This window comes from Heteronotia binoei, chromosome 5 (assembly GCF_032191835.1).
Source record: "Heteronotia binoei isolate CCM8104 ecotype False Entrance Well chromosome 5, APGP_CSIRO_Hbin_v1, whole genome shotgun sequence".
Classification (NCBI taxonomy): Eukaryota; Metazoa; Chordata; class Lepidosauria; order Squamata; family Gekkonidae; genus Heteronotia; species Heteronotia binoei.
This window is the reverse complement of record NC_083227.1, coordinates 22,578,187-22,594,137: the sequence shown is the minus strand read 5'-3', so window position 1 is coordinate 22,594,137 and position 15,951 is coordinate 22,578,187. Positions and strand designations below refer to the sequence as shown.

The 15,951-nt window shown below is 47.0% G+C and overlaps 1 long non-coding RNA gene across 1 annotated transcript; it reads left to right on the top strand.

The window, feature by feature from the left end:
* The first annotated feature begins 348 nt into the window (after window positions 1–348).
* On the top strand, window positions 349–1,384 carry LOC132571418 (uncharacterized). Its single transcript, XR_009555386.1, has 3 exons — window positions 349–773; window positions 871–961; window positions 1,084–1,384. It is a non-coding gene; the product is annotated as an uncharacterized LOC132571418 (long non-coding RNA).
* Window positions 1,385–15,951: the final 14,567 nt, after the last annotated feature.

Genomic DNA, 15,951 nt, shown 5'->3' with positions numbered 1-15,951 from the left:
TGCCGGCCCTGCCAGGCCAGAACCACATCATAAGGCCACTGACCTTTGAGCAAGACATTTCTCTACTGAGAGGTTCTCCTGGAGCCTTTCTGATTACTACTGCCTCTCCTCAGGGCCTGTTGGAAGAAGTCTGGGATAGTCTGTCTGCCCCCCCCCCCCCCTCAACAGTGCTGCCGCAAAGCAAACAGTAAACTGTGAGAGACAAGTTCCTCTGCCCCGCCTTCTCAGGCCTGGGAATGTTAACAGTCTTACCTCAGAGACAGCAAACTCTTCTCTGTGTCCTCTCTGTCAACCATCCTCAGAAAGGGCTACAGAGCTACCGTGGCCCTATGAAAGGCCTCCCAGCACACACAGCTTCCAAAGGCCACACAAATAGCCAGGGAGGCAAGGCCCCACTTATATTTCCCCTGGGAAGTGCTAGCCAGAGCCTGTTGCTAGGCAACCCGGGGGGCTTTTCTTAGTAAAGGAGGAGGCCTTAGGTGAATAGAATAGCATACAGTCCACCCTCCAATAGGGTTGCCAGTCCCCAGTTGGGTAACAAAAAACAAGGGGGAAAAGCCAGGGAAGGTAGAGAACTAGGAGAAAAACGTGCTTATATGATACAAAATATCACCAATTAAGCTTTTCTTTAAATCATGAGTTCACTTTAAGAGCAAAGCATCTGTCCAGCTGGACATGTTTAACTTGGAGAAGCAGCGTTGCTGCTTTGAGAATCGACAGTGCCGTTAGTAAGCAATCGACCAGCAATGTGGTTTGTATTCTATGGAGCACTGGTAGGTTCTTTGAAATCTTAAAAGAAATGATTTTTCTGCCAGTACATGGATTAAGGAGGGACATTGATCCTAAGAAGATCTTTCTACTTCGTTCCAGGTTTAAATTACCAGGCTGCAGTTTAGCAGTTTAAGAGAACTGTTGCCTTGGAAATGGACATGCATTTTGAATTAAATGAAATGAGTTTTGGGTGAGTTGAGTATTTTTGTTAATTTACATTATATTTGTAATATATTTGGGGTAGTCTAACAGAAGTATGTACGTTTAATTTATTCATTAATATTAATTATGAACATTAACTTTTATATTTAGTTCCAGGAAAGTTATTGTTGTCAGATGAAGAGTTGGCATCGAAACACGACTGTTTACCGGAACCGTGTCACAATATTTGTATACAATACTGTAATTTCTGGATTTATGGACTTTGCACTAAATTTAAGTGCAGACCTATGTCTTGTCACATGTCAGTGGACCGTTCAGTTTTGGCTATGACATCTGTATTCAAATGATTTGTAAAAATTGTTGTCATCTGATGTATGTTGATAAAAAGTATTAGTATAATGCTTCATTCTATGTTGTAAATGGTATGAAAAAATATATCTTGCTAGCTTAATTAGTGATATTTTGTATCATATAAGCACGGCTTTCTCTTAATCCCCAGTTGGGGGCAGGGGATCCCCCAGTTTGGAGGCCCTCCCCCCTCTTCAGGGTCATCAGAAAGTGGGGGGGAAGGAAATGTATTCTCTAGGACAGTGTTTCCCATTTGCAGGGTCGCAACCTGATACTGGGCCATGGAAGCCTCAATACTGGGTCACAAGAAAAGCCAAAACTAGCCCCACCCCCAGCACAGCATGAGTTCTTCTCTGCTTCCTTCTTTCCCTCATGTCTGTGTTGTGCAGAGAAAAGCTAGGTTCGAAGACTGACACAGACTGCAGAGCCTGAGCTCCGTTTTCCTTCCTTCCATCCTCCAATGTCTCTGTGTTGTGCAGTGAGGAGCTGGGCTGCCTCTTCATCCTTCTCCCCACCCCTCCCAGGTTTTGAAAGAAAAGCCAGAGTCCACTGGCACTTTAGACCCATGAAGTGTTCTTCAAGGTGTGAGCTTTCATGTGCCTTGCAGTATGTTCATGTGATGGTGAGTAAGGGTTTTTTTTAGTCCTTCCTTCCTTCCTTCCTTCCTTCCTTCCTTCCTTCCTTCCTTCCTTCCTTCCTTCCTTCCTTCCTTCCTTCCTTCCTTCCTTTCTGTATTCTTGGTGCTGGGGTGGGGGAAGAAACAGTGGGAGGGGTTCTAGTGCCCTGGCCCCACTGGTGGACATTCTGGTGCTTTTTGGGCACTGTGTGAGAGAATTTTGGACTGGATGGTCCACTGGCCTGATCCAACATGGCTTCTCTTATGTTCTTTCTTTCCATGTCTTTATTTTCCTTTTCTTCCATTTCATTCTTTTCCTTTCTCTTTATTTCTTTTTTTCCATTTTTTACTAGATGAAACTTTTCTGTTCATCATACTGTTGTTGCAGACATAGGAGCTCTGCTAATGAAAAGTAGGCACTCCCAGTTATAGCCAGCTGGCCTTTCTATGAGATTTCTGTGTGAGTGAGTTAGTGAGTGAGTGAGAGTGAGAGGTGTGGGGCAGAAAGAGATTATTGGAGATTACTGCTGTATATCTCAACAACACTGGAAGTGATGGTACTATGAACGTGGCACCATTTTACTGGTCCTGCTTTTAACAACTGTCTGACACCAATATTGAACTCCTGTAGATATTAAAAAGGGAGAAAGAAGTTCACTGGCTAAATATCTGCACATCAGGTTGCTTTTAAAGACATGGGAACTAAAAAGCCAGTAAAAAGCTGCAAGCCCTTCATAAATATATCCTTTTTGGGATAACTGCAGAAAAGCTTCATATAACTTGAAATTAATTCATTAATTGCAGTACAATTCTCTGCTACCTTTCACAGCAATTTCCCAGTGTTTCAGCCAAGGAAAAGTATGAAAAATAGCTGTCAAAAGATTTTCTTGAAACCAAGCAAGCTTGAGTAGGGTTGCCAAGTCTAATTCAAGAAATATCTGGGGACTTTGGGGGTGGAGCCAGGAGACATTGGGGACGGAGCCAGGAGCAAGGATGTGACAAGCATAATTGACTCCAAGGGAGTTCTGGCCATCACATTTAAAGGGACAACACACCTTTTAAAATGCCTTCCTTCCATAGAAAATAATGAGGAATAGGGGCACCTTCTTTTGGGGCTCATAGAATTGGACCCCCTGGTCCAATCCTTTTGAAACTTGGGAGGTATTTTGGGGAAAGGGACTAGATGCTATACTGAAAATTTGGCTCCTCTATCTAAAAACACAGCCCCCCCAGAGCCCCTGATACCCGCAGATCAATTTCCCATCATTCCCTGTGGGAATCGTTGGTGGAGGTGCATAATGGCTGTGGGGGTGGGGCTTCCCCCGCCGGCCAGCTGGCTGGGGGAGGGGGGAAGCCCGTAAAATCGGGGGATCCCCTGCTGGGACCTGGGGATTGGGAAGCCTAAGCTTGAGGCAGGGTTCCAGTAGTAGCAGCTGAAGGAAAGTCCTACTAAATGTGTCAGCATATTTTGAGGTAGAGCAGCTGCCAGGGCCCAGTGTGGGTGGTACACAACGCTGGCATTCCAGATGGCAACGGCACAGCACTCCCAACTGCATACACTGGCTAGTGCTGTTGAGGAAGAGGTGTGTAGGTGGTGCAGGCAATTGAACATGGGCATTAGGAGTGCTTGCAAGCTGGAGAAGAACACACAAACAGTTAGGTGCATTTAAGTGTGGGGGTGGAAAGAGAGGACCCTGGAAATGTATGAAAAAGTTGCAGACCGCTCACTTTCTACCCCCTTTCTGGCTCAGCATGAGTTTCAGAGATTTTTCTGAAAATGAAGTTACTTCAGAAGAAGAGGCAGGTTTGGGAGAGTGCCCTGGAAGTGACATGGCAGGAAGAGGTGGGATTTTGGTTCAGTGTGCCCCGGAAGTGACATCATTTGGGCCTTGACCTGGAAGTGACACCATAGGAAAATGACATAATTCCTTTCTCCCAGCTCCACCCCCAAAGTCTCCTGGCTCCACCCCCGAATTTTAGTGGGCCACGAAGGAGAAGTGTAAAAATAACTAGGCCACAGAGGAAAAAAGTTTGGGAAACCCTGGTCTAAAGTCTCCCAGTTCCAGGCCAGGCCAGGCTTCTAGTTCATCCCAGGATTTCCAGTAGTTCCAGTAGTTTGGGCACCACGTTTTAAAAAGGATATAGACAATCTGGAATGGTTCCAGAGGAGGGTGACAAAGATGGTGAGGGGTGTGGAGACCAAGTCCTATGAGGAAAGGTTGGAGGAGCTGGGCATGTTTAGCCTGGAGAGGAGGTGGCTGAGAGGTGATATGATCACCATCTTCAAGGACTTGAAGGGCTGTCATATAAAGGATGATGTGGAATTGTTTTCTGTGGCCCCAGAAGGTAGGACCAGAACCAATGGGTTGAAAATAAATCCAGAGAGTTTCTGGCTCAACATTAGGGAGAACTTCCTGACCGTTAGAGAGATTCCTCAGTGGAACAGTCTTCCTCGGGAGGTGGTGGGCTCTCCTTCGTTGGAGGTTTTTGAACAGAGGCTAGATGGCCATCTGACAGCAATGAAGATCCTGTGAATTTAGGGGGAAGTATTTGCGAGTTTCCTGCATTGTGTAGGGGGTTGGACTAGATGACCCTGGAGGTCCCTTCCAACTCTATGTTTCTAAAATCCCTCAATCTACTTGACAGCCCTTCCTGGACACACAGGGGGGATTGGAGGGCACTGACGACTGCTGCAACCAGAACGGATGATGACCCAGCTGTCCTGAGGGACATCAGGGCCCACCTGAATGTGGGGGTGCTGTGGCGATGCTAGAAAACATCACAGCAAGGGCAACAAGCACTGTGGCTGAGCTACAAGACACCACGGTGGCAGCAGTGATGATCAGAGCAGCCCACCAAACGTTCCTCTCTTGGCCACAGCTCCTGACCCTTTCTGAGGGCTCCCCCTCTTCCTCCCCATCTACCTTGTCCATTGAATAGTAGGTGCAGCCAGGGCTGTCCCTAGCCCTTCTGCCGCCCTAAGCAGCCCAGCTCCGTCCCGAGTCACGAGTAGGCGGCAGGCGTGGGGCTACTTAAGAGTAGGCAGCAGGCGCAAGAATAAGCTGCTGGCTGCGTAGGGCCAAGGGAAGGCAAGGAAAGGTGCTGCGGCAGCCGCAGCAGCAGTGACAATGGGGGGTGGGCAAAAACAGAGGGAAGGGAAGGTGTCCTGGCAGCTATCAGGTGGGCAGAAAGGGTGGCAAGGAAAGGGGCGGCAGCAGTGGCGATGGGGGGTGCAGAAACGGAGGGATGGGAAGGTGTCCTGGTGGCTATCAGGTGGGCAGAAAGGGTTGGAAGGAAAGGGGCGGCAGCAGTGGCGATGGAGGGGCAGAAACGGAGGGATAGGAAGGTGTCCTGGTGGCTATCAGGTGGGCAGAAAGGGTGGGAAGGAAAGGGGCGGCAGCAGTGGCAATGGGGGGGCAGAAACGGAGGGATGGGAAGGTGTCCTGGTGGCTATCAGGTGGGCAGAAAGGGTGGGAAGGAAAGGGGCAGCAGCGGTGGCGATGGGGGTTGATGGGGGGGCAGAAACAGAGGTAAGGGAAGGTGTCCTGGCGGGTATCAGGTGGGCGGAAAGGGTTGGAAGGAAAGGGGCGGCAGCAGTGGCGATGGAGGGGCAGAAACGGAGGGATGGGAAGGTGTCCTGGTGGCTATCAGGTGGGCAGAAAGGGTTGGAAGGAAAGGGGCGGCAGCAGTGGCGATGGAGGGGCAGAAATGGAGGGATGGGAAGGTGTCCTGGTTGCTATCAGGTGGGCAGAAAGGGTGGGAAGGAAAGGGGCGGCAGCAGTGGTGATGGGGGGGGGGCAGAAATGGAGGGATGGGAAGGTGTCCTGGTGGCTATCAGGTGGGCGGAAAGGGTGGGAAGGAAAGGGGCAGCAGCGGTGGCGATGGGGGTTGATGGGGGGGCAGAAACAGAGGGAAGGGAAGGTGTGCCGGCAGCGATCAGGCGGATGGGCAGAAAGCGTGAGAAGGAAAGGGGAGGTAGCAGTGGTGATCGGGGTTTGGGGTGGGCAGAAATGGAAGGTAGGGAAGGTTTCCCAGCAGCGATCAGAACCTCCCACTCGAGTCTTTGGGTGTTTTTACATTCAGTTTGATTCAGAGTTTTAGAGTCTTCAAATCGCCTGCCCCCGTTCCGCTTTAATTATTTTTCTTTTACTTTTGTGGGTTTCAATTTGGCGGGGGTGGGGTCTCTGATCAGAGGGCAGATGGAATACCAGTGCTTACTTAAATGTACACGAAATCGTGTCAACACTTCCAAAACAACACAAATTTAAATTACAGGATGAAGCAAGCAATGATATGTAAAAATTTCAAGTGCTGTCAGTTCTCATGCAAATTGCTGCACCTTGTTGCTTTTGGAGGAGTATTTCAAAATGCATGGAAACTTCTACGATACAGGTTTGAAATGCCTGTAGAGAAATGACTGGATCAAAACTAGTTTTGAGAAAAACACTGCAGCAGCAGCAGCGCGGGAACTCATCTCACCAAAACAAATGTAGATGCTTTGGGCAGCAAACACGCCCAATGGTTGTGAGAACGTTAGGTAATGTAAAAGGTGAGTTTCCAATGCGGTGATAGAGAGTCACAAACTGTCAGTGTAAAAACACCCTTTGAAACATTCGCTGAGTTTTGCACGGCCTTCTTGAGGACACATTCCGACTTCTAGACCTCTTCAGTTGGTACTTATCACCATTGTTGGCTAGTTTGCCTGCCGCGGCCTGCCTGCCCCTCTCCCCTCCACCTCACCTTATCACCATTGTTGGTGATAAGTACCAACCAATTGTTTTAAATTTAATTGATTTTATTATGATGATGGACTAATGCGTTAGTCTTTTATTGTTCTTGTGATTATTGTTGTATATTGTTTAGCCATTTTATTAACGTCACTTAGTAAATGTATAGACTCTGTTAACTGGTAGAGTAATGTAGTGTTCAGAAAGCCGCTGTGGAAGAGTCAGCCCAGGTGGGAAGTCTGCTCAGACCTAATCTCATCTCCATGACGATGATTTAGGTTTTATGAAATTTATACCCCGCCCTCCCCACCGAGGCAGGCTCAGGGCGGCTTACAACAACACTCGCTGGAGAAGACCCTGATGCTGGGAAAGACAGAAGGCAAAAGAAGAAGGGGGTGGCAAAAGATGAGATGGCTGGACAGCGTTACTGATGTAACAAACACAAATTTGAGCAGACTTCGGAGGATGGTGGAAGACAGGAGGGCCTGGCGTGACTTCGTCCATGGGGTCACAAAGAGTCGGACTCGACTGTGTGACTGAACAACAGCAAATGAAGCCATTTTCCCCATGGTGAGAGGAATCTCAAAACACAGAGGAAAACAGGTTTTATTGGCCAGACTATCCAATTCCTGGCATTCAATGTCCAAAAGTCTATTTTTAATTTGGTAAAATGCTGCCGAAAACTACAGCATGGACAATGATTCCAGGGATAGGCTCAAAGACTTGATTTTCCCTGCAATATACTCTGACCAGGTGGAAAATTTATATTCAGAGAGCATATGGTAGGAAAAGCTCTCAGGTTCAGAGATATAGTGTAGACAGAGCCCGAAGCTGACAGTAGCAAATCAAGCTCTGGTCGCCAATAGAGAGATGCCGGTTTCCACGTTTATTACTGCGTATGGAACGCAGTTCGGCCAGCCTAAGTCTTTCCGCAGGAATTTCAATTGGATCTGTTCGATGGATTGGTCAAAAGCATGGATCCAGATTGGGATACCATAAAGTGGTTGTGGAATCACTTTGGTCTTAAAGATCTTTATGGCCGCTGGGACAGATGGATTCCCTCTGCCATATAAAAACCGTACTATGGCTGACACGCTGACATTGGCGGTTTTCATAGCATAGTTGCGATGTGCAGACCAAGACGCATTATTCTGGAAATTAATGCCTAAATATTTAAAATGCTTAAGTTGTTCTAACCTTTCCCCCCTGATGGACCAGCTAAAAGATCTGGTGTTCCAGGTACCCTCCACATTATGAAGATCCTATTCTTCTTCAGAAATTCTTCCACGCTGAAATCACAGAATCATAGAGTAGGAAGGGATCCCCAGGGTCATCTAGTCCAAATACTGAATACCCCCAAAATGTCTACAATTAATCAAAATAAATTCACCATAGAATCATAGAATTGGAAGGGACCTCCAGGGTCATCTAGTCCAAACCCCTGCACAATGCAGGACACTCACAATTTTTTTTTGTTGTTCAGTCGCACAGTCGAGTCCGACTCTTTGCGACCCCATGGACAAAGTCACACCAGGCCCTCCTGTCTTCCACCATCCTCCGAAGTCTGCTCAAATTTGTGTCAGTTACATCAGTAATGCTGTCCAGCCGTCTCATCTTTTGCCGTCCCCTTATTCTTTTGCCTTCTGTCTTTCCCAGCATCAGGGTCTTCTCCAGCGAGTGCCCCCTTCTCATTTGGTGGCCAAAGTGTTTGAGCTTCAGCATCAGCATCTGTCCTTCCAGGGAACAGTCTGGGTTGATTTCCCTTAGGACTGACTGATTGGATCTTCTTACAGCTCAAAAGCCTCTATTCTTCTGCGCTCGGCCTTCCTTATGGTCCAGCTCTCACAGCTATGCATTTCTATTTCAGAAACAGATCAATTCCAAAATCTTTTATGTCCCTCCCTCCCTTAGTTGTCTCTTTTCAAACTGAAAAGTCCCAGGCTCTTCAGCCTTTCTTCATGGGAGAGCTGCACCAAGCCCCTAATCATACCTCTCCCACTTGAGACCTCCAAGCGTTCTCACTGCAGAACCAGACGAACCCTCACCAAGATTGCTCTCAAGGAGAACATATTTCCCAGTCAACAAATGTGTTGTGGTGCTTCTGAATGGTTAGAGCAGGGGTGTCAAACTCATTTCTTGTGAGGGCCGATCTAACGTAAATGAGATCTTGTTGGGCTGGGCCATGTCAGGCTGGGCCGTGTGTGTTCCTATTTTACATTAGGTAGCAGAGATGGAAACTTTATAAAGGACACAAACAGAATTAAATTTTTTAAAACAGAAAACTTAAAATAAAACATGTTTAGAACACTAGCACTTGTCGGTCTTAAAGGTGCTTTCTTTGTATTTCTGCCATGGGATCCAGGGAACTGGGCAAAGGAAGCTCTGGCTCTTTCCTTCCTTCCCCAGGGGATCAGGAAGAGGAGGAGCCTCAGCCACTAGAAGAAAGAGAGACTTGGCTCAGTAGCTCTGTTGTGCAACTGAGAGACCCCAGCAAAGCAAGCTCTGCCTCCCCCCCTTCCTCCCCAAGGGAGGCATCTCAGCCAATGGAAAAAAAGAGAGGCTTTGCTCTGTAGCTCCTGTGCGATTACATAAGCCTGGCAAAGCAAGCTGCTTTGCAGAAGGAAGCAAGAGAGAGGGAGAAGGAAGCAGACAACATCCAGTTGCTCAGGGGCCTGATAGGAGCCCCCTGGGGGCCTGATTCGGCCCCCGAGCCACATGTTTGACACCCCTGTGATAGAAGTTTATAACATTGTGGATGGGGTTGAGAGAGGTGACAAAGAGAATGTCTTCTCCCTCTCCCAAAATACTAGAACTTGAGGACATCCAACGAAGCTGATGGGCAGTTAGAGTCATAAGAGGGATTAAAATCTATCAATGACTACCATGGTGACTGAGGAGAACCTTCAAATTGAGGCAGCGAGCCTCTGAATCCCAGAGCCAGCAGACAACATCAGGGGAAGGCCTGAGCCGCCATGCCCTGTTGTTCGACCTCCAGAGGGACTGGTTAGCCACTGTGTGAGACAAGACGCTGGACTCAATGGACCACTGGTCTGGTCCAGCAGGGCTCTTCTTATGCTTTTGCAGTTTTGTGACAGTGCATTTGAACTTGATCTGAACATCACGCTACACTGGCCAGAGCACAACCTTTGGCCTACTCAGTGGAGGTGATGGTGGCAAAAGGGGTTCTTCTCTCACACACCTTTGGACTTGCACAAAATCTTCCATGTGCTGTGCTGAGAGGACTCTTATGCCTTGTTCCTAATGAAGCAGAATCAGCACATCCTCAAATGTGCTGTGAGATAGTAGTGAGCATTTTTGGTAGACGAAATCACATCTGGCAGGCACCAACTGGCATTCTACCAGTCCAGTAGTTTGGTCTTCAAAGGTCTTCAGTGTAAGATAGTCTCCTTGCAGTTTTGTGGATTTTGCACAAGGATGAGGAGAAGGGCTTAGGGATGAATGAACCATTTCTCTCAGTGCTGATCCGAACCCTTCCTAGATGATTACAATAAGCCAGGGAAGTGGCTGGATCCAGGGAAAAGGGAATGCCTTTCAGAAGGTATTTTTCTCGCAAGACAAAAAGTCTTGGGCTTCGGAGCAACATCTGGAGCAGAAGTTCATCAGTGGTTATTAGCCACAAGGGATAGATGGAACTCCCTGTCTGGGACAAGTGATGCTCTGTATTCTTGGTGCTTGGAGGGCAGCATAGGGAGGGCTTCTCACTGGTGGACCTCCTGATGGCCCCTGGCTTTTGGCCACTGTGTGACACAGAGTGTCGGACTGGATGGGCCATTGGCCTGATCCAACACGGCTTCCGTCCATTTTAACCCAGACTTCCTAGCAATACCGTAATTAAGAGACATTTATTACCTCATTCTCCCATTTTGACATGTTACTGTTTTATTATTTTATTATTGTTTTATTATTATTTATTACACGTTACTTTTCTCCCTTTCTCACAATACAAGAACTCGTGGGCATTCGATGAAATTGCTGAGCAGACAGGTTAAAACGGATAAAAGGAAGTACTTCTTCACCCAAAGGGTGATTAACATGTGGAATTCACTGCCACAGGAGGTGGTGGCGGCCACAAGCATGGCCACCTTCAAGAGGGGTTTAGATAAAAATATGGAGCAGAGGTCCATCAGTGGCTATTAGCCACAGTGTGTGTGTGTGTGTGTGTGTGTATAAATTTTTTGCCACTGTGTGACACAGAGTGTTGGACTGTATGGGCCACTGGCCTGATCTAACATGGCTTCTCTTATTTTCTTATGTGAAACAGAGTGTTGGACTGTATGGGCCACTGGTCTGATCCAACATGGCTTCTCTTATGTTCTTATGTGACACAGAGTGTTGGACTGTATGGGCCATTGGCCTGATCTAACATGGCTTCTCTTATGTTCTTATGTTCTTATTGGTTTCCCATGCAAATGCTATCAATTTGTTTCACTATTTTGTCATTTGGATATTAACTTTGTACCACTTTGCATTCTAAACCACTGCCTACCAGCTATAAGTAGCTCTGCTCAGAGAGCCAGTTTGGTGTAGTGGTGAAGCGTGCGGACTCTTATCTGGGAGAACCAGGTTTGATTCCCCACTCCTCCACATGCAGCTTTTGGAATGGCCTTTGGCAGCCATGGCTTGAGGCAGAACAGCGCTTTAGGCAGGGTGCTTCGCCCCCTCCAAAAGCAGCGGGAAGCAGCTGCGCGCTTTCACCGCAGGGCGCTCTGTGGTGTTGCCGTAGCTCCGCCCCTGCATCTGACGCAGCCAGCAGAGCAACAGGCAGCCCTGTGTGCGCTCTGCAGTGCAGGAGCACAGCTCCCTTGAGCCGCTTTTGCCGGTATTTCCCTCGCCACGGAGGCAAGGGTGGGAGGGTCATTCCAGCGCCCTCCTGGGGCCCGCACCGGCCTAGTTAAAGGGCCGGCCCTAGCCTTGGGTTAGCCATGGCTTTTGCAAGAGTTGTCCTTGAAAGGGCAGCTTCTGTGAGAGCTCTCGCAGCCCCACCCACCTCACAGGGCATCTGTTGTCGGGGAGGAAGATATAGGAGATTGTAAGCCACTCGGAGAAGGGCGGGGTATCTATCTGCAGTCTTCTCCTTCAGTCTTCTTCTCACTGTACCCCATTCTGTTGTATGATGAAGTCTGCATGCATACGAAAGCTTACATTCTTAATAAAACTTTGTTGCTCTTAAAGGTGCTACTCGACTCCTACTTTGTTCTTATGCTCTGTTTTCGTGGTGTTTGAGGGGCAACAGTGACAGGACTTCTGGAGTTCTGGCCCTGCTGGTGGAGCTCCTGGTGGCACCTGCATTGTGGCCATTGTATAACATAGTGTTAGACTGGGTGGGCCATTGGCCTGATCCAACGTGGCTTCTCTTATGTTCTTATGTCTGGGACAGTGGTGCTCTGTATTCTTGGTGCTGGGGAGGGCAATAGTGGGAGGACTTCTGGAGTTTTGGCCCCACTGGTGGACCTCCTAATGGCCCCTGGGTTTTGGCCACTGTGTGATAGAGTGTTGGACTGGATGGGCCACTGGTCCAATCGAACATGGCTTCTCTTATGTTCTTAAGCTGTGGTACCAAATTCCTTGATGGAGGCAGCCACGAAGCCTGCCCCAAAAAAGCTTTCATTGCACCTAGAGAAAAAAATTAAATTAGCTCCCGGGGGTAATGATTGGGGCCCTGACTCTGAGGAATAAGTGGTTTTACCCTCCATACTGTTTCCTGCTCAGAAATGGTCTCCCCTTTAGTCCACTTCAGCCCCAGGATGTCTCACTAAAGCACCCAGTCACAACAATCCTGCCCCTTTCCTCATCTTCTCTGTCCAGGTCTGTTCAAATCTTTGTGTATCTGTGGGATGATGCTCCTCAAACAGTTTTGCACAAAGTTGACCACCATACTTATAGCAGCCGCAAGAATCACCATTGCTTCAGTATGGAAATCTCCCTCGCCTCCCTCCTTAAGAGTCTGGTACGATAAAGTATGGGATCAATTGATTATGCATAAAATCTCAACTTTGTGCATCACAACTTTACAGACTCAAAGAGTTTGGAACAAATTTAGATCTATCTGGGCCACGACATTAAATTTTATGTCAGAACATTGCTTTCTTCTTTCGAATTGCGCTTATCATGCTTGGCTTCATTTTTAATTATCTGTGGCCTGAAAGGCTCATCTCTGAGTGAAATATATTGATGACTCGTATTTAAATATAACTTCTTTTGTTTATGATATTTTATGCAGTATTTCTCTTGACTATTTTATGCAATGCAACTGAATGATATAATTTAAAGCTCTTTTAAATATATTTGTAAGTTTTAATTCTTTGTTTTTAATTTAGATTATTATTATTATTATTATTATTATTATTATTTTATTTCTATTCTACCCTTTCCCCTTTTGTGGGGCTCAGAGCGGAGTACAACAATTTGAATTAAAATCACAATAAAATCATAATAAAATCAACTTTAACAATCAGTAAAGTGCAATAGGTTAGTTCAGCAAGATGATATGAAGATAGTATAGGACCACAATACAGTGGTGCAGCGGGCCGTAAGGGAGTAGGGGGAGGCCAACTGATCTAATAGATGGATAGATGCCCGCTGCCTCATCCAAAGACCTGGAGGAACAGCTCCGTTTTACAGGCCCTACGAAAGGCCAGCAAGCCAGGTAGTGCCCGGATCTCCCTAGGGAGCTGATTCCACCAGGACGGGGCCAGGAGCTGGTAGAGGCAAGACAGGCATCCCTTGGGCCAGGAACTATCAGAAGATCTTGGGAGGCCGAACGAAGCGACCTCCGGGGCGTATATGGAAGGAGACGGTCCCATAGGTATGTTGGTTCCAGGCTGCTTTAAAAGTCAGAACTAACACCTTGAAATGGATCCGGTACTCTATAGGCAGCCAGTGCAGGTCACGGAGCACCAGCCATATACTCACCCGTATAGGTGATGCAGTCAGCAGGCGAGCTGCCGCATTCTGCACCCGCTGCAGTTTCCGGATCAGTTTCAGGGGCAAGCCAGCGTACAGCGAGTTACAGTAGTCCAGCCTGGAAGTGACCATTGCGTGGATCACTGTAGCCATATCTTGGGAGGATAGGTATGGTGCTAGCTGCCTGATCTGCCGTAGATGGAAGAAGGTAGACCGTGCAGCTGTTGTGCCCTGGACCTCCATGGAGAGGGAGGCATCCGGAATCACTCCCAGACTCTTCATCTGCTGGGCTGGTACCAAAGCAGCATCGCCCAGTGTTGAGAGTTGGATGCACGAACCTGCCCCCCCTCGATTCAGGTACAGGACCTTCATCTTAGTTGGATTTAACTTCAGTTGACTCTGCTGTAGCCACAAACCACAGCGTCTAACGCCTCCGACAGCTATTCAGGGGCGGAAGACGGTCTGCCTTCCATCAACAGATAGAGCTGGGTGTCATCAGTATACTGGTGACAACCAGTTCAAAACCTCGGACAATCTGGGCAAGGGGGCACATATAATGTTAAATAATGTAACCGAGAGAATAGCTCCCTGCAGCACCCCACATATAAGTGGGTGCCGCAGGGGGGTCTGCTCGCAAAGCATCACCTTTTGACCCCGTCGGAAAATCATTGTAACGCCACCCCCCCCCCCGTACCCTGATGACAGCAAGGCGGTGGTTCAATAGGTCATAGTTGACCGTGTCAAATGCTGCTGATAAATCAAGAAGAATCAGCAGCGCTAACCTGCCTTGGTCCAGGTGCCTTCTTAGGTCGTCTGTGAGCCGGGAGGAACCCGCATTGGAATGGGTCCAGGGCGGATGTTTCATTTATTTTTTTAAAGAAATCTTTGGGCATTATTTTCTTTGCACTGACAAATAATTTTGAAGAACTTCCTTGCAGTGCTGAACTCACATAATATTTTGAGTGCATGAAGCTGCTTTCTACTGTATCAGACCCAGGGTGGAATTCTAGCAGGAGCTCCTTTGCATATTAGGCCACACACCCCTGATGTAGCCAATCTTTCAAGAGCTTACAAAAAAGAGCCTTGTAAGCTCTTGGAGGATTGGCTATATCAGGGGTGTGTGGCCTAATATGCAAAGGAGCTCCTGCTAGAATTCCACCCCGATCAGACCCTTAGTCCATCATCCCGAATATTGTCTACTCAGACTGGCAGAGTCTCAGGCGGAGGTCTCTCAAATCACCTGTTGCCTCATCCTTTAACTGGAGATGCCGGGGATTGAACCTGGGAACTTTTGCATGCAAAGCACATGCTCTACCACTCAGCCCAAGAAGTAGGAAGAGGAAGCAGCCGGTGGATTGTGCAAGAAAACTGATGGAGAAATGGAGCAGGATGGATAATCAAATGAGATCATCCTGGACTCTGCTGAACCAAGCAGTTTCTTTTTTACTGTTTCTTTTTCTTCATGTTTTGGGGGTTGTTTTCTTTTTAAAAAGAAAGAGGAATACCTGATAAGAGCCATCATTGTAGAACAAGATCTTATTTTGAATTGATTGGATATTTATAGATATACAGCAAGTTCATAACTTACTAAAACAAAATAGTCAATTTGTAAAATAAAAAAAATGATATGATTCAACAAATGTTTTCATGTGCTCTTTCAAGAAGAGTGCATAGGATATTTCTGCAGTAGTCAAACACCGCAAATCATTCTGCTGTAACCTCAGAGCTCCATCTGGAAGCATTTCTAACTCCAGGTACCAGAAGCTGTTGTCTCCCTTCAAGCTTTGTATTAGTCCACCTTTTTTCCCCAGAGGTGCATAATGTTTCCAGTCCTTTATGTTTGTTACTTTTTTTTTTCAGTGAAAAAAAGGCTCTTATTGAAAGTTTCTTCGTAGTACAAATTTAACTTAATAACAATACACGCATATTTGATGTTACCGTACAAGTTATATAATAGCAGTAAACTTGTGCTATCTCTATCAATAGTCAATTTAACCTAAACTAAATTCAGACAAGAAAGACTTCTAAAAATAAATTAACTTTTTATAATATGGATTTTTGGGGATGATGTCATTCTCTGAAAGATACATTAGAAGAGGATACCATAGAGCAGCAAAGTGCTTTTCATATTGGTCATATGAGATGTTGTTTGTGTTGTAAGCAACCTTGCACATAATAAATGTGTCCCACACTCTATTATACCACATTTCTAGAGTGGGTGACGTTTTGTTCACCCATATTGAAGCAATAACCAGTCTGGCTGAGGCAATTAACACATGTACTAATTCTGCTTTGCTAGTGCTGATTTTTGTTCCGTTCCAGTTATGCAGCAGGAAGATGTCTGGTTCTACCAAAGTGGAACTGGTTCAGGAAAGCCAGCTTGTTCAGCTTCACCTCATGCTG